The 20020-nt window shown below is 40.7% G+C and overlaps 1 long non-coding RNA gene across 1 annotated transcript; it reads left to right on the top strand.

Annotated features, from left to right (window-relative positions):
• The first annotated feature begins 16721 nt into the window (after positions 1–16721).
• Positions 16722–17313, top strand: LOC128528944 (uncharacterized). The gene is made up of 3 exons (XR_008360999.1): positions 16722–16830; positions 16941–17021; positions 17138–17313. It is a non-coding gene; the product is annotated as an uncharacterized LOC128528944 (long non-coding RNA).
• Positions 17314–20020: the final 2707 nt, after the last annotated feature.

Here is a 20020-nt window from a genome sequence, read left to right as displayed (position 1 = left end):
GCAACAGTTAGTCACTGTTGGTAGTTAATGGTTTCACTGTTGGTATAAATAAAGACATTAATTTATCCTGATCTGGCATTTGCATATAACTTGCTTTTAAAAACTCCTTTACTTATTAACTATTTGACATGCAGCTAAAGAGAGAGAGAGAAAATTGTGGCCATTGTTAAATACAGATGGTCTTTACTGCAGTCTTTACATTGGAGTGGGGTTTGGGGCATAAAGCAATAATCACAAATCAGATAATTTAAAATAAAACAATGTAATAAATAATAATGTTAAATAATGGTAAATCCTGTAAGTATTATTCAACTGGCTATTTTATGTTTACACCTTGCTTTCAAATCAATATTTAAAGCCATGTACACTAAAGTGGCAACTCAATACTCTCAATACTTTCACAGATTGAGCAGAGCAGCCTAAATGTAAATGTCCTTCTAAAAGTCAAAACATGCAAGAAGGCTCATTCATATAAACACCAAGATGAATGTAATACACAAAAAGAAAAAACAGTGTGTATGATCTTTATTTCACTTTATTTCAACCTTCTTAACCTTTGTCAAACTGATCATGAGCAAAAGGGTCAAAACTAATTTGGATATTTATATTGAGAACCTTTAGGATGGTATAAAAACGTGCAGTCTTTTTAAAGGCTCTAAGCTTTACAGTATCTAGATGCCCAGAATTTACTAAGTGTTTTTTCTAAGATACGCCGGTCACATGTCCACTTTTGCACACGTTACAAAGAAATAAGTGTTCACTTCTATTGAGACAATAATGTTTGTTAAAAATTAATAATAATGATAAATTTCTTTTCCATTTTTTTTTTAAGAAACACCTCTGTGTGTTTCATTTATATTTCACCATACTTTGGTGACTACCATGGTAGGAACTGTGACATTTCAGTTGGTATCATGGTACCATAATAATTTGGTGAATACATTTGTAGTTATTGGATACCACAACAGCTAGCAAAATTCAGAAGGTATGGTATGATTGTAAATACTGTACTATATAAGATATGTTAGCACATACTACTGGTATGTTATATATTCCTACTAGACTTTGATAGTCACTATGGTAACCAAAAAGAACCTATAGTATATAAACTATAGTTCAAGTTCAAGTCGGCTTTATTGTCACTTCAATCATACACAGTAAGTACACAGTGAAACGAAACAACGTTCCTCCAGGACCAAGGTGCTACATGCAACATAAACTTACAACAAAAATTAACAGAGAAGCTAAACTAGCTAACTAAGAGGCCTAGTTAGCTGGCTAGCAGAGACAAGACAGATAGTCCTAACATAAATTACAACATAAATTAACAAAAACTAACTAAAGACTAACTAACTAAAAGACTATCTACAGGTTTTACAGACAACAAACAACATAAAGTGCACGTGCAAATGTGCAAACCAGCAACAACAAAGTGACAGTGCGATAACAACGACATATCAGAACATAAAATATGGTGTTGAGGTAGTAAAACATAGCAGCAAGAATTGAGATTTGTGCAAAAAGTAATGAATATTGTGCAAAAGAGATAAACAGTGAGGCATTTACAGATGTGTGTACGATAGTTTGGTGGTGTAGGTCAGTGTGTCTGCGCTTGTGTTGATTAGTCAGTCCAGTCTCAATGTTTTGATGTATTGATGTAGTTGAGTTAAGCAAAGTGATAATGTTTGTGTGTGTGTGTGTGTGTGTGTGTGTGTGTGTGTGTGTGTGTGTGTGTGTTTATCAGTCCAGTCCCTTTTTGTTGAGGAGACGGATGGCTTGTGGAAAAAAGCTGTTGCACAGTCTAGATGTGTGTGCCCGAATGCTTCGGTACCTTTTTCCAGATGGCAGGAGTGTGAAGTGTGTGTGAGAGGGGTGTGTCCGATCAGCCACAATGCTGTTGGCTTTGCGGATGCAGCGTGTGGTGTAGATGTCTCCAATGGAGGGAAGAGAGACCCCGATGATCTTCTCCGCTGTCCTTGCTATCCGCTGTAGGGTTTTTGCGGTCCGATATGGCACAATTCCCAAACCAGACAGTGATGCAGCCGCTCAGGATGCTCTCGATAGTCCCTCTATAGAAGGTGATCAGGATCGGTGGTGGAAGCTGGGCTTTTATCAGTCTTCTCAGAAAGAAGAGACGCTGTTGGGCTTTCTTGTGTAGGGAGCTGGTGTTGAGGAACCAGTTGAGGTCCTTTTAGGTGTACACCCAGGAATTTGGTGTTTTCGACAATCTCCACAGAGTTGATGCTCAGCGGAGAATGGTCGCCTCGTGTCCTCCTGAAGTCAACAACCATCTGTTTTGTCTTGTCAACATTCAGAGACAGGTTGTTGTTGTTGCACCAGTCCGTTAGCCTCTGCACTTCCTCTCTGTACGCTGACGGTCCACCACGGTCGTGTCATCAGCGAACTTAATGATGTGATTTGAACTGTGTGTTGCTACACAGTCGTGAGTCAGCAGTGTAACCAGCAGGGGACTGAGCACACAGCCTTGTGGGGCCCCAGTGCTCAGTGTGGTGGTGCTGGAGGTGCAGTTCCCGATCCGTACTGACTGAGGCCTTCCGGTCAGAAAGTCTAGGATCCAGTTGCAGAGGGAGGTGTTCAGGCCCAACAGGCTCAGCTTCCCGATCAGTTGTTGGGGGATGATAGTGTTGAATGCTGAGCTGAAGTCTATGTACAGCATTTGAACGTATGCGTCCTTCTTGTCCAAGTGTGTGAGGGCAAGATGGAGTGAAGTGGAGATGGCATCGTCCGTTGAGCGGTTAGGACGGTACGCAAATTGCAGTGGGTCCAGTAAAGGGGGCAGCAGGGTCTTAATATGTCTCATGACGAGCCGCTCGAAGCACTTCATGATGGTGGGTGTAAGTGCGAAGGGACGGTAGTCATTGAGACAGGACACAGTAGACTTCTTGGGCACGGGGACGATGGTGGTGGCTTTGAAGCACGTGGGAACGACGGCGCTGCTCAGAGAGATGTTGAAGATGTCGGTGAGAACATCTGCCAGCTGTTCAGCACATTCTCTGAGCACTCTGCCTGGGATGTTGTCTGGTCCAGCAGCTTTACGTGGGTTGACTCTGCGTAGAGTTTTCCTCACCTCAGCTGTAGTGAGACACAGCACCTGGTCGTTCGGAGGAGGGGTGGTCTTCCTCGCCGCCACGTCGTTCTGCCTGTCGAACCGAGCGTAGAAGTTGTTCAGCGCATCTGGGAGGGAGCCGTCACCGTCACAGGCAGGTGATGTCGTCCTGTAGTGAGTGATGGCTTGTAAGCCCTGCCACATGCGCCGTGTGTCGCCGCTGTCCCTGAAGTGATTGTGGATTCTCTGGGCGTGTGCGCGCTTTGCCTCTTTGATGGCCCGAGATAGTTTGGCCCTTGCTGTTCTGAGGGCCACCTTGTCTCCCGCTCTGAAGGCAGAGTCTCGGGTCCTTAGAAGTGCACGCACCTCCGCAGTAATCCACGGTTTCTGGTTGGAACGTGAGATGATGCTCTTGGAGACAGTGACGTCATCGGTGCACTTGTTAATGTAGCTGGTCACTGATGACATGTACTTCTCCAAGTCAGTGAAGTTGCCGTAAGTTGCAGCCTCCCTAAACATGTTCCAGTCAGTGCTCTCGAAACAGTCCTGAAGAGCAGAGATGGCTCCTGCTGGCCAGGTTTTCACCTGCTACAGAACCGGTTTTGAACGCCTGACGAGTGGTCTGTATACTGAAATTAGCATAACAGGGATGTGGTCTGAGTAGCCGAGGTGGGGGCGGGGCTCTGCCCGATATGCGTCGGGGATGTTTGTGTAAACAAGATCCAGCGTGTTATCCCCTCTCGTTGCAAAGTCCACATACTGATGGAATCTAGGAAGCACTGACTTGAGATTTGCATGGTTGAAATCTCCAGCAACAATGTATGTAAGCAAAACAGTATGTAAGTATGTACAGTCTTTAGGCACCCCTTGATAAATAACAGATTTTGGTGATTTTTTAATTGAAAAGATGTTAACACATGGAAATGGAAAAAAATGCAAACATTGATGAATAGTTACTTTTTATGTCATAAATTGAACAAAGAGAAAAAATAAAAACACTAATGTGACACTGTGCAAAAGTTTGAGCACCCTACATAATCAGTACTGGACTTAGTAACACCTCCCCTGGCAGATATCACAGCTTCCGAACGCTTTTCATAGCCAGCTAAAAGATTTTCTCCCATTCTTTCTTGCAGAAGGCCTCTAGTTCTGGAATATTCTTTGGTTGTCTTGCATGCACAGTTCTTTTAAGATCTACCCATAAATTTTCAATGATGTTCTAATCATGGGACTGTGATGGCCATTCCAAAACCTTCAGCTTGCGTCTCTTGAGATATCCCATAGTGGATTTCAAGGTATGTTTACTGTAGGATTATTGTTCTGTTGTAAAAGCCTCTTTTCAGCTTCTGCCTTTTTTTTTTTTTACAGATGGTGTGATGTTTGCTTCCAGAATTTGCTGTAATTTAGTGGAATCCATTCTTCCCTCCAACTGTGCAATGTTTCCTGTGCCACTGGCTGCATCGCAACCCCAAAGCATGATAGATCCACCCCCATGCTTAATAGTTGGCAAGGTGTTCTTTTCATGAAATGCTGCTCCTTTTTTTTCTTCAAACATGTCTTTGCTGATTAAAGAGAAGAGTTCTATTTTAACTATTTTTAAAGCATACACTGTGGAAACTGCAAGCTGATAACGTTTTGCTATCTTCTTGTAGCCTTCTCCTGCATTGTGAGCATTAATAACTTTTATTTTCAGAGTCTTACACAGCTGCTTGGGGTAACCCATGGTTATTGAGGTTCCGCAAGTGTGTGCACAAGGTTTGAAGAGTCAAAGTATTTGTAAAGCTTTGAAATTGGCATTTACTAATGACAGCTGTTGCCATGCATCAGATCTAAGAAGCTGATTAAGGTATAAAACTTTTTCAAAAAGAATCTGAGACTCTGGAGTGCCCAAACTTTTGCACAGTGCCATAATAATGTTGTAATTTTTAATTTTTGTTCAATTTATGGCATAAGATGTAACTTTGCACCAATGTTGAGGAAAATATTGTGCATTTTTTGCTATTTCCAAAACAGACTGTGTTCTATAAAAAAAATAATAATAATTACCAAAATCAAGGGGTGCCTAAACTTTTGCATAAACAATAGTATGTATTACTATTGTTGGGCTAGTGTACATACCATGGCACATACCATTAATTATATATTAAGTTTCCACTATGTATAAATTTTACCATTAACATACAGAATGGTAATATACACTACCGTTCAAAAGTTTTAGAACACTTGCAAATTTCTTTGTTTTTGTTTAGTGATTTATTCTTTACATTCTACAACAATACTAGGGATTTTAAAACTATAAAATAACACATATGGGATTAGGTAATTACATAACAACAAGAAAAACAACAGTTAGTTGTTATTTTAAGACACAGAGGTCAACCTTTCTGTAATAGTTCTTGCAAGAACAGTATTGTCAAGTGCATTTGCAAAATCCGTCAGGCACCATAATGAAACTGGCTCTCATGAAGGCCATCCCAGGAGGGCGAGACCAAAACCTACCTCTGCCTCAGACGAGAAGTTCATTTAGAGTTATCAGCCTGAAAAATGACCAATTAACAGCACCTCAGATTAGAGGTGTTATGTAGTCTTTACAGAGCATAAGTAGCAGACACATCTCATTATTAACTGTTCTAAGGAGATTAGTGCATTTTTTGGTTTAAAAATTAAAAAATCAGATTAAAAATCAGGAACCATCATGGAGTTAGAAAGTGTTCTAAAACTTTTGAACGGTAGTATATATATATATATATATATATATATATATATATATATATATATATATATATATATATATATATATAAAAGGATTATTAGAAACACCTGTTCAATTTCTCATTAATGCAATTATCTAATCAACCAATCACATGGCAGTTGCTTCAATGCATTTAGGGGTGTGGTCCTGGTCAAGACAATCTCCTGAACTCCAAACTGCCAAACTGAATGTCAGAATGGGAAAGAAAGGTGATTTAAGCAGTTTTGAGCGTGGCATGGTTGTTAGTACCAGACGGGCCGGTCTGAGTATTTCACAATCTGCTCAGTTACTGGGATTTTCACGCACAACCATTTCCAGGGTTTACAAAGAATGGTGTGAAAAGGGAAAAACATCCAGTATGCGGCAGTCCTGTGGGCGAAAATGCCTTGTTAATGCTAGAGGTCAGAGGAGAATGGGCCGACTGATTCAAGCTGATAGGAGATCAACTTTGACTGAAATAACCACTCGTTACAACTGAGGTATGCAGCAAAGCATTTGTGAAGCCACAACACGCACAACCTTGAGGCGGATGGGCTACAACAGCAGAAGACCCCACCGGGTACCATTAATCGTCTTGTTAACTTAGGTGAGAATGTTGACGAGCACAAGGCCGGAGATCATGATGTCAGGCTGATTGGGTTAGAATGGCAGACTTGACATGTTAAAAGGAGGGTGATGCTTGAAATCATTGTTCTTCCATTGTTAACCATGGTGACCTGCAAAAAAACATTTTGCGTTGCATGAAAAAAATGGCTTCACAGGCAAGGATATTGTGGCTACTAAGATTGCACCTAAATCAACAATTTGGGATCATAGGATTATAGGATCATCAACAACTACAAGGAAAGAGGTTCAATTCTTGTTAAGAAGGCTTTAGGGTGTCCAAGAAAGTCCAGCAAGCGCCAGGATCGTCCCCTAAAGAGGATTCAGCTGCGGGATCAGAGTGCCACCAGTGCAGATCTTGCTCAGGAATGGCAGCAGGCAGGTGTGAGCGCATCTGCATGCAAGACTTTTGGAAGATGGCCTGGTGTCAAGAAGGGCAGCAAAGAAGCCACTACTTAAAAAAAAAAAAAAACATCAGGGACAGATTGATCTTCCGCAGAAAGTATGGTGAATGGACTGCTGAGGACTGGGCAAAGTCATATTCTCAGATGAAGCCTCTTTCCCATTGTTTGGTGCATCTGGAAAAAGGCTTGTCCGGAGAAGAAAAGGTGAGCGCTACTGTAAGCATGTTTTGACCAACTTATATTTATGTTAGCATGTTTTAATCAACATATATTTATAAAGGCAGAAATATAAAAAAAAGGCCTGTAAGTATACCATTATAGCAGAAAGGGAGGACAGGAGCAAGTCAGAAACAGCGGTACCAGGGGATTGGAAAATACCTGAAAACTGCCCATGCAGATAGAACAGAAATCAGAGTAATGAGAGAAACATAGAAAAGAACGCAGGACTAGGCCATAGAAGAAACCAGATAATGAGAGAAGCTAGCAAGGTGCACAGAAACCTATGTAATAAATTACACCCTCGAAACCAAACTTGAAAGGATCAGGAGTTTCCTAAAGCATACAGTATGTTCAAAGCGCCACAGGCGCAGGCTGGTACGAGCAAACAAGGAACAGGAAAAATTAGAGACACAGATCCAGTCTTATGAATAACATATTTTAATAAGTGTAGACACAAAATAAAAATGTGTATCTACATGACAATAATATAAAATACAAAGTATAAAAACCCAACGTAAAATACAAAAAAACATAAAGGGCCAGGGTGAAGCATCAACAGAAAAAAAATTACATATCAAACCCTCTTTGAGCTAAAACAACACCAAGAGGAAGGTCAGTGAGAGCAAAGGAACCGGAGCCTAAGGAAAATCTGTTTGGGTACCAACAGTATCTGTCTCGTTAGTCTGTGTACTAACAGACACTTTAAAATTAGTTTGGGTACCAACACCTACATTACATCTAGGCTTTCTGACAGATGGAGCTGGAGTACTAGACTTTGGCCTCACTGGCTGAAAAAAACAATGAGGACTCTCAAAATCCAAACACCATCTTTTAGAAGGACCAGGTTTGAAATCACCTTTCTCAAAATAGGTAAGCCCTTTATCTCGTAGATAATGCATCAGAGATCCAGACAACTCAGAATCAGCTCGGACAGGACTCACGGAGGCCTAATCCATAACGGGTTCAGTCAGGTTGTAGACCCCAGAAGGAACACGATCTGGACTGCCCTAGCTGTCCGAGTCAATCAAAGGGATAAAGTCATCAATGGAGAAGTCGCAGTTAGCTATAAAATAGAACAAAATGTATAAAAAACATTGAATTAGGTAAACTAAGGCAGATAAGTAAAATAGTGCAAAGGAGATGCTTACCCATGGTTGGTCTCTTGAGAAATGAAAAACAAACCAAAGAAAAACTAGGAAAAAGCCTTGAAAATAAGTGCCACCCTATATTTTTTATAAAGAGATACGAAAAGTGTAAAGATAATAGAAAATAAATATTAAAGAAAATGAATTATAATGGAAAAATTATAAGCGTAGGAGGAGTTAGATAAGCGCAGGGAGGAGTCAGATAAGCGCAAGGAGGAGTCAATGGAAAAATTAATTGATAGAAACTGGATTATAATGGAATAAAATTTTAATGTGGTCAAACAGATGAATGTACAGGGGAGGAGACTGGAACTTGCTGCAATAAAAACCTGACTTACTTCATCCAGCTCTGCATGGTGTCTGAACCTTCTTTAATTTCTCTGTTTAAGTAGTTTGTTAACTGATTGATATTTTAAACTAACAGCAACATCAACAGGTGGAAGAATTATCTCCCACACTACCATCAGTCCTGCGTCATGCCAACAGTAAAGCATCCTCAGACCATTCATGTGTGGGGTTGCTTCTCATCCAAGGGAGTGGGCTCACTCACAATTTTGCCCAAAAACACAGCCATGAATAAAGAATGGTACTAAAACACCCTCCAACAGCAACTTCTTCCAACAATCCAACATCAGTTTGGTGAAGAACAATGCATTTTCCAGCACCATGCCATAAGGAAAAAGTGATAATTAAGTGGCTCGGGGACCAAAACGTTGAAATTTTGAGTCCATGGCGTGGAAACTCCCCAGATCTAAATCCCATTGAGAACTTGTAGTCAATCCTCAAGAGGCGGGTGGACAAACAACAACCCACTAATTCTGACAAACTCCAAGAAGTGATTATGAAAGAATGGGTTGCTATCAGTCAGGATTTGGCCCAGAAGTTGATTGAGAGCATGCCCAGTCGAATTGCAGAGGTCCTGAAAAAGAAGGGCCAACACTGCAAATACTGACTCCTTGTATAAATGTCATGTAATTGTCGATAAAAGCCTTTGAAACGTATGAAGTGCTTGTAATTATATTTCAGTACATCACAGAAACAACTGAAACAAAGATCTAAAAGCAGTTTAGCAGCAAATTTAGTGAAAACTAATATTTGTGTCATTCTCAAAACTTTTGGCCATCATTGTATATATATAAAACATAGTTTGGCAGTTTGTATTATACGTGCATGTACTATATTAGTAAACAAGTACCATGAAACTGTCAAAAATACCATGGTACTATAGACCATAGTACAGGTACCATTAGACTATCATGGTACATTTAACATGGTAAGATTTCTTAAGGGTGTCATACACACTCGCTCCGTGAACGGAAGTAGTACGGTCGCGACACAGGAGGCATAAAAGGAGGCAAAATGGCTCATCACATCGCTCAGTCATTGAGTTGCCCATGTTGGTTCCCGCGTGTTTCTGCTAAATCGTGAGTACTCACTATTTCTGGGTTTAAATTCCTGTGTGTGTGTTGTAAGAACGTGAGTTAATTTGTGTAGACTCTTGCTCTCATTACGAGAGAGTTCTAAGAATATTCGCGTGGTTATCCTGCCTCTTCGCGCTACTTCCGCGTTTGGGTTACCATCCACGCTACACGGGCTAAATTGCTAAGTCATCTGTTATTATCTCCGATTGGTCCCATGACAGAATGACTAAGCCAGCAGTTAACCCAGCGGATTACGCCCACCTTTGCGATGGGGTGGATGGACACGCTAGGTTGATTGATCAGCTCAACGGCGAGATTGCGACTCTCCGTAGTTCCGGCTGGTCCGCCACCCATCGCACACCCGATGTTTATTTATCACTACCAGACAAGTGGGATGGCACAAATGGAAAATGTAGCGTTTTCTAACCGCACTGGATCTTGTGTTCGAGTTTAACTCCACCAGATACTCCACAGACCGGTTGCGCATCGCTCTTCTCGTCTCATTGCTATCCGGGCAGGCAGCCGAGTGGGCCACAGCGGTTCTTCGCTCCGATTCGAACATCCCACTGGTGAGGTCTCCACCGACACGAAGCTGTACCATCTGCGGCAGGGAGGCTCGTCCGTCATCTCCAACTCTCTCCAGTCACGACCAACACCTCCCGTCTCGCGGTCCAAGTATACCTCCAGTTTGGCCACAAACGAGTCAGAAGTACTGCGTTCATTGATTCCGGTGCCGCAGGCAACTTCATTGACTCCGCCTATGCCAAAAAATTGGGGATAAAACTCGAGGCGTTATCCCAGGCAGTTCGGATCATTTCTGTTGACGGTTGGCCCTTATCATCCAGCCCCATCACCACTCAGACTCAACCCATCACCTTTGTCATCGACGCACACCAAGAACATCCAACCAAGAGATCTTCATCTCACCACCATTTTATCACCACCCATCATCCTCGGACACCCCTGGTTGCTTCAACACCAACCAGGGGTGTCCGCCTTCTTTGTAAAAAAGAAAGGAGGTGAACTTCGCCCATGTGTCGACTATCAGGGGCTAAATGACATCACCATTAAGAATCAACACCCGCTGCCTCTTATCAACTCTGCCCTGGACGCCCTCTCTGGTGCCTACAACTTGGTGCGCATCAGAGAGGGCAATGAGTGGAAGACGGCATTCATCACACCCACTGGACACTACGAAAGTCTTGTTATCCCATTTGAATTCTGCAATGCCACCGCCGCCTTCCAACATTTCATCAATGATGTTCTCAGGGACATGCTAGGGTGGTGGGCATTTGCATACCTACTGTAGACGACATCCTCATTTACTTAAGTACAGTTGACGAACACATCCAACATGTCAAAGCGGTATTAAAGAGATTGCACGCCCATCAACTGTACTGTAAATTGGAGAGGTGCGCTTTTCACGAGCGCTCCACCACAGTCCTGGGTTTTGTCATCCGCCCCAGGGTGTGGCCATGGACCCACAGAAACTCACAGTTGTGCGTCATTGGCCCCTACTCAAGACCCTTAAGCAACTTTAACGGTTTCTCGGGTTTGCAAACTTTTACCGTCGCTTTATCCAGGACTACAGTACGGTTGCAGCACCCCTGACTGCTCTGACCCGTCTATCATCTCGCCCTTTCAGCCTCAACTTTCTCACCATCTCCGCCTGCCAGAAACTTTGTAACTGCTTCACCACCGCTCCAATTCTTCTCCATCCAGATGCAAGCAAACCATTCGTTGTGGAGGTGGACGCCTCAGATGTGGGCGCTGGGGCTGTTCTCTCCCAGCGAGGTCCAGATCAGAAACTACATCCCTGTAGTTTCTTCTCCAAAAAATTTGACGCCACTCAGCAGCGATACGGAGTAGGAGACCACGAGCTGCTGGCCATAAAGTGGGCTTTGGAGGAATGGCATCACTGGCTCCAGGGTGCCAGGGAGCCATTCAACATCTGGACAGATCACCAAAAACCTCATCACCATCCGTCACCCGGGCGGAACCAGCGCCTGTCCTCCCCCCGTCAAAAATTATCGCACCTCTAAGTTGGGACTTAAAAACGAGGGTCCGCCAGGCACAGGCAACAGAAAATGAACCGGCAGGCGTACCATCTGAACGTCTCTACGTGCCTCAAACCATGAGAAGTGAAGTCATGCAGTGGAGCCACACCTCTCTCATCGCTGGACACCCAGGCAGCCGACGCTCTCTTCAATTCGTCCAGCGCGCTTTCTGGTGGCCCTCCATGGCCCAGGACATCGATAAGTTCATCCAGGCGTGCCCAGTGTGCGCCAGGGCAAAGGACACCAACCAGCCAACACTGGGGGAACTCCAACCACTCTCCGTCCCTCGTCGGCCCTGGTCACACATTGCCGTTGATTTCGTCACGGGCCTGCCGGACTTAGAAGGAAAAACCACCATAATGACCATCATTGATCGGTTCTCCAAAGCCGTGCACCTGGTGGCCCTCACCGGACTGCCGTCAGCCAAAAACACAGCAGAACTGATATTAGAGCACGTAGTCCGCCTGCATGGGTTCCGTAAAGACATCGTATCGGACAGGGGGCCCCAGTTTACTGCCTCTTCGCGCTACTTCTGCGTTTGGGTTACCATCCACGCTTCAGGGGCTAAACTGCTAAGTCATCTGTTATTATCTCCGGTTAGTCCCGTGACAATGGGTGTTACAGGGATAAAAAGGCATAGGAGTATGACAAGAGCGGAATACTAAATAAGTAAAAAATAAATACATAAACAAACTTCACAATTAAATACCCATTATTATACAGATTTTCTTTCTTCAGATTTTTCAGCAATGTAAATTGTAAAGTCTGACAGAAGCAAAAACATACCACACTTTAGGTGAAGCAGCCTACCAGTGAAGGAAACTATTAATCCTGTCTGAATGACGAGCAAGGGTTGGGAAATGTTCTCCATCATAGTTGATAGTTTAGTTCTTCTGTTACATCTTTAAATGCTTTCTCTTGTAATGCAGCTCCAGCAGAACACTCCAAAGTAAATGGCTGATCCCACTGCTGAGACATGAGTGTCCGCTGCACACCAAAAGACCTGAATCTCTTTCAAAGATAGTCTACTCTGGCCTTCGCAATACTAACTAACATCTAAACTATTGTTTGGAAGTTATAGGGTGACTCTTATCATGCTCTGTGTGTGGCATTTCTTTCCTGTCACTCAGAACAACACTGGCCAATTGTAGGCATCTGCAAGCTCATGTATGCAGAATAAGGCAGATAGGGCCCCCATTGTGCTTCTTCATTCGTTCTATCATGATGCTTCCTATAGCACGTGGCCAGACAAATATACATATCAAACAGGAGTCTGATATGTCTAACAAGGATATTTTAATATCTTTATAAATGTGTTTCCTATTGTCTGTCTGTCTAGCCAAAAGCTTAAATTCTGCTGATAATAAACAGAGAACTTCAAACACATCAAGCAGACTTGTGTCTTTACCCTTCTCCCAGTTTGGGCCAGCTAATATATCAGGCATCAAGTTATGATTCTTCCTGTAATTCTTTTTAAACTTTACATCTGTGGGACATGGTCTAATGCAAAATTCTGTTTAACATAGGAACAATCAGTAGTCGCTGTACAGTGGTGTGAAAAACTATTTGCCCCCTTCCTGATTTCTTATTCTTTTGCATGTTTGTCACAAAAAATGTTTCTGATCATCAAACACATTTAACCATTAGTCAAAGATAACACAAGTAAACACAAAATGCAGTTTTTAAATGAGGGTTTTTGTTATTTAGGGAGAAAAAAACTTCCGAACCTACATGGCCCTGTGTGAAAAAGTATTAGCCCCCTGAACCTAATAACTGGTTGGGCCACCCTTAGCAGCAATAACTGCAATCAAGCGTTTTCGATAACTTGCAACGAGTCTTTTACAGCGCTCTGGAGGAATTTTGGCCCACTCATCTTTGCTGAATTGTTGTAATTCAGCTTTATTTGAGGGTTTTCTAGCATGAACCGCCTTTTTAAGGTCATGCCGCCAACATCTCAATAGGATTCAGGTCAGGACTTTGACTAGGCCACTCCAAAGTCTTCATTTTGTTTTTCTTCAGCCATTCAGAGGTGGATTTGCTGGTGTGTTTTGGGTCATTGTCCTGCTGCAGCACCCAAGATTGCTTCAGCTTGAGTTGACAAACAGATGGCCGGACATTCTCCTTCAGGATTTTTTGGTAGACAGTAGAATTCATGGTTCCATCTATCACAGCAAGCCTTCCAGGTCCTGAAGCAGCAAAACAACCCCAGACCATCACACTACCACCACCATATTTTACTGTTGGTATGATGTTCTTTTTCTGAAATGCTGTGTTACTTTTACGCCAGATGTAACGGGACACGCACCTTCCAAAAAGTTCAACTTTTGTCTCGTCGGTCCACAAGGTATTTTCCCAAAAGTCTTGGCAATCATTGAGATGTTTTTTTAGCAAAATTGAGACGAGCCTTAATGTTCTTTTTGCTTAAAAGTGGTTTGCGCCTTGGAAATCTGCCATGCAGGCCGTTTTTGCCCAGTCTCTTTCTTATGGTGGAGTCGTGAACACTGACCTTAATTGAGGCAAGTGAGGCCTGCAGTTCTTTAGATGTTGTCCTGGGGTCTTTTGTGGCCTCTCGGATGAGTTGTCTCTGCGCTCTTGGGGTAATTTTGGTCAGCCAGTCCACTCCTGGGAAGGTTCACCACTGTTCCATGTTTTTGCCATTTGTGGATAACGGCTCTCACTGTGGTTCGCTGGAGTCCCAAAGCTTTAGAAATGGCTTTATAACCTTTACCAGACTGATAGATCTCAATTACTTTTGTTCCCATTTGTTCCTGAATTTCTTTGGACCTTGGCATGATGTCTAGCTTTTGAGGTGCTTTTGGTCTACTTCTCTGTGTCAGGTAGCTCCTATTTAAGTGATTTCTTGATTAAAACAGGTGTGGCAGTAATCAGGCCTGGGGGTGACTACAGAAACTCAGGTGTGATAAACCACAGTTAAGTTATTTTTTAACAAGGGGGGCAATCACTTTTTCACACAGGGCCATGTAGGTTTGGATTTTTTTTCTCCCTAAATAATAAAAACCATCATTTAAAAACTGAATTTTGTGTTAAATTATGCTATTTTTGACTAATAGTTAACGGTTTTTGATGAGCAGAAACATTTAAGTGTGACAAACATGCAAAAGAATAAGAAATCAGGAAGGGGGCAAATAGTTTTTCACACCACTGTATATAATAAATGCTAAGGCCAGGCCTGGTCCCGTGTATCCTGTCATCTGTCTGGGTTTACCAGAAAGAACCACATTCCAAATAAAAAATTTATTGTCATATGCAGAGTAAAGAAACAAGTTTTCCCTGTACAATGAAAGTCTTTCTTTTGCTGTCCACAACTATTGCCACAAAAAATAAATATAGTAGGCCTATATGTAGAATAGGATAGGTGAAACAACATTTTTAAAAGCACAATTAAGAGGAGGGGAAAAAGATACATAATGTAACAAAGGAATAAATATACAGTATTAAAAAACTATTTGAAAAGCAGCATATGAGAATATACAGTATCACCCACAATGAGTGGGTAATGAGTGTGCAAACGGTCCACAAAATAAAAAATATATATACTGTAAACAGTCCACGATGATTGTGCAAATTCCGCAATGTTGGTAAGAGGTCTGCAACGTGCGTGAGTAAGACAAATTTGGCAATGGGTTAACTTGGCAGGTGGAAAAATTTTAAGAAGCCTTCTGCTACTAGTTGATGCAGGTATGGAAATTTTAACTGTGGTCGCCATCAATCCCAGCATTCCAGCATTGTCTAATTAGACCTGCCACACATTGCACACAAAAGAGTGACAGAGTGACTCGTATTCTTAAACAGCTGTGTTTTTTGGTGTTAAGTATCTGTAGACAGACAAAACACTGTCATGTCTGCTAGTATGGCAGTGATGGTCTTAACAGGTTGCTTCTTGGTGAGGGCACATAGAAAACAGTGTCCAAATATGGCACTACGTTCTAATAGCTCCATTACTTTTGCTTAAGCCAGGCTGGCAATAAATCAGCCCACCTCCTGTTAATCAGTTCACACACAGAGAACCATTTCAGTGGATTTGAGTGATCTGACCAGGGCTCAAAAAATAGATAATCTAATGGCACTGAGCAGGAGAAGCAATGCAATATCATAAGTTCTCACGCTGCAGTCAATATCAAAACCTAGTGTTTTATCTGATGAGAATAACCAAATATGGTTATATACAGGCATGTGGACACACCCAACCTTGAGGGTTTTGGATGGGTGTGTGTGTGTGTGTGTGTGTCCTAAAGGACAGAAGTTGATTAAACACAACCTGCGACACACAGCTCAGTGTTCCTGCACATCATGGATGTTGCACTAAAGTTGTTGCTGCTGGCAGCTCTGACTCTGCTGGTTTCTGCTGAGACACCCACTGACTACAGAAACCTGTCTAATACATTACAAAAACATGTGGACAAAGCGCTGGAAGAAGGGAACCGTAAATTTGGAAGGAATTATCACGTTGATTTTCATTCCATCGTAAAAACTCCAGTGGTAAGTTCTGTCAGTATTTTGAGGAGTTGCTTTACTTCTGTAAATAACAATTTAAATAGAGTATGGGTATTGGTTAAACAATTAGACTATTGTTTAGTTTAAACAATTAGACTATTTTATCAAGTTACTTTAGATGTTTAATTGTTACAGCAACATTTAGTCACTGTTGGTAGTTAATAGTTGCACTGTTGGTATAAATAAAGGCATTAATTAATCCTGATCTGGCATTTGCATATAACTTGCTTTTAAGAACTACTTTGTCCATTAACAGGCAGAGCTGTTCAAGATTCAGCTAAAGAGAGAGAAAATTGTGGCCATTGTTTAATACAAAATGGTCTTTACTGCAGTCTTTACATTGAAGTGGGGTTTGAGGCATAAAGCAACAATCACAAATCAGCTAATTTAAAATAAAACGATGTAATAAATAATAATGTTAAATAATAGTAAAACCTGTAAGTGTCAATCAACTGGTTATTTTATGTTTACACCTCGCCATCAAATCAACATATAAAGCCATGTGCACTAAAGGGGCAACTCAATACTCTTTTTCACAGCTTAGGCAGAAGGACCTAAATGTAAATGTCCTTTTGGAAGTCACAACATGCAAGAAGGCTCATTCATATAAACACCAAGATGAATGTAATACACAAAAAGAAAAAACAGTGTGTATGATCTTTATTTCCCTTATTCTTAACCTCCATTTCAAGATACATATTAACCATCATGGATCATGACGATAATTTTTTACCATCACAAAAACTTTTTTACATAGCCCTTGATAGACTGTCTTGTCTGTATGATGAAAAGTGGTAACGAACTGGTTCACTGTGTCAAGAAGATAGAAGTCAATAATGTGAGTATACAGCTGCAGATCTAGAAATAAACACCACAGGCAAACTAAACACATGTACTGTACTTGGTGACGGAGTTACTTTAGACAATTTAAAATTAATTTCTTCGTTTTTGCAGAGAGAGCACAAAGAAATTCGAAATAACTGTACGAATCATCATCACATTGGAGGATCAATCATAATGGGATCATCAATGCCAAATATCAATAAGCTTGGATGTCTTGGATGTAACAGGAAGAAAAATTAACTATATACATATACTGTACATGTAACTACATACTATAGTTATGGATAATAAAGAACTAAAAAGATTATTGTGCACTAACTTAATTTTTTGTTTAAAAAACAGTCACATTTACTTGTTTTAGTTGAACAAGTAAAAGTGAAAATTAACACAGTGACTTGTGTGCTAGAAGGGCAGGGATGGTCTGAAAGGTTTGCTCCGTGGTCAGGGCACATAGGAGACAGTATCCAAATATGGCACTACTCTCTAATGGTCCCGTTGCTTTCGCTTAAGCCAGGCTGGCAATGGATCAGCTCACCTCTGTTTAATCAGTCACCACACAGTGGGATCCACTTCTGTGAATTTGAGTGATCTGACCAATGCTCATAAGATAGATAATCTAATGACAGTAAGCAGTAGAAGCAAAGCAATATCACTAGTTCTTACTCTGCGTGCAACGTTTTAAACACCTTGGATGTTTTGGATGTGTTTGAAGCTGCACAATCACAACAGGAAAAAATCTAACTATAGACAATAATTAGGGATAACAAAGAACTGAAAAAAATATTTACTAAAGAAACAAACAGCCACATATACTTGTTAAAGTAGAAATTAAAATTAGGATGTGTTAACAAAAACAAATAAGTGCCTTTAAGTATGTGGTATTAACCACCTCTTTAAACTCAATGTGTTTCACGTCAGTGGCATCACAATCACCCTTTTTCTCTTAGGAGCCACAACAACTACAATTACTACTACTGTATTTATGGCTGTTCAAGCTTTACATGAACCCTGTCATGGTAAAACATTTAGTTTACTTAATACACGTTTAGATAACTACTGTTACTATTTTCTTTGCAAAACTGAATAAGGTTATCTTGAACAATTGTATGCACTCATAGATGGTGTTATGCAGAGGTGGAAAGCGTAATAAACGTTTTCACTCAAGTACAAGTACTGTTACTTCAGTAAAATTTTACTGATGTACAAGTAAAGCTACCATTATACTTTCATTCATAGTCAGAGCTTCATTACCTCTTTTACTGAAAAAGTTCACAGATTAAGCAAGAGGCAGCACTATTCACCCATATATGGTTCTCTATTAGTGCTTATTGCAGTTTCCATTTTGAATACTTTGTGCAAAAATACCTTTATGAAATTTTTCTGCTCCATGATTGCTCAACGGTTAAAAAGGAAGTGGACATGAAACATTTCCCCTCAGTCATTGCGCCTCACTGAAGTGTGAAAAAAAGCTTTGAAGCTTGAAAATGGATTTATAGGTCTATTATCATTATTATCACGGATGACATCATGTTAATAGGACACAGTAATTTCAATTTGAATTTTATCCAGAAAACCTTAGTATTATATAGGCTAATAATCTGTGAAAAACAAAATTACATCCTGTAAATTATTCAAATAGTTTAATTACAAGTTATACACGTTGTAATATTTCAATGCAATATCATAAGTTCTCACTCTGCATGCAACATCTAAACCTAGTGTTTTATCTTGTGAGAATAAGCAGATATGCTATACGGGCATATGGGTGTTTTGGGTGTTGTGTGTGTGTGTGTGTGTGTGTGTGTGTGTCCTAAAGGGCAGTAGTTGATTAAACACAACCTGCGACACACAGCTCAGTGTTCCTGCACATCATGGATGTTGCACTAAAGTTGTTGCTGCTGGCAGCTCTGACTCTGCTGGTTTCTGCTCAGACACCCACTGACTACAGACACCTGTCTATTACATTACAAAAACACATTGACAAAGCGCTGAACCGTAAATTTGGAAGGGATCATCATGTTGATTTTCATCCATTCTTACAGTAAAAGCTCCAATGGTAAGTTCTGTCAGTATTTTGAGGAGTTGCTTTACTTGTGTAAATAACACTTTAAATAGAGTATGGGTATTGGTAGAATCCTTGACATTGACATTGTACCACTGATTGCATCTGCAACATATAATCTAAAACATACCAACAAGCAAGTTTAAACAATTATATCATTTTTCAAGTTGTTTTATATGTGTAATTATTACTGCAAAATCTAGTCACTGTTAGTAGTTTTGCTATTTGTATAAATAAAGGTGTTCATTTATCCTGAACTGGCATTTGCTCATAAACAGGCAGTACTGTTCAAAATGAAGATAAAGAGAGTGAGAAAATTGTGTGGCGACTGTTGAATACAAAATGGTCTTTACTGCAGTCTTTACATTGGCGTGGGGTTTGAGGCATAAAGCAACAATCTCAAATAAGATAATTTAAAATAAAACAATGTAATAAATAATAATGGTAAATAATGGTAAATCCTGTAAGTGTCACATAACTGTCTATTTCATGTTTACCACATTGCCTATGTTGCCTCATGTTTACCACATGTGCACTAATGTGGCAACTCAATACTCTTTTTCACAGACTATGCAGAACAGCCTGAATGTAAATGTCCTTCTGAAAGTCACAACATGCAAGAAGACTGATAAAAACGCATATAAGCATCGACATGAATGTGATACTCAAAAAAAAAAAACGGTGCATATAATCTTTATTGCCTAATTCTTAACCTCATGAAGTATTTAACCTTTTGGATTAATTAATTTCTTTTGATTTTACTTATTTATTTATTAATTTAGCCCTGGATCGACTGTCTTGTCTGTAAAACGACAAGTAAAACAGATCTGGTTCACTGTGCCATATTGAGAGAAGTACTTCATGTAAGTATACTGCAGCAGGCCTAGAAATAATCACCACAAACTAAACACATGATCTGTACTTGGTGATAA

The sequence above is a fragment of the Clarias gariepinus genome, chromosome 1 (genome assembly GCF_024256425.1).
Source record: "Clarias gariepinus isolate MV-2021 ecotype Netherlands chromosome 1, CGAR_prim_01v2, whole genome shotgun sequence".
Taxonomy (NCBI): domain Eukaryota; kingdom Metazoa; phylum Chordata; class Actinopteri; order Siluriformes; family Clariidae; genus Clarias; species Clarias gariepinus.
The sequence above is the reverse complement of the archived record's forward strand: the minus strand, read 5'-3'. Positions and strand labels throughout refer to the sequence as shown.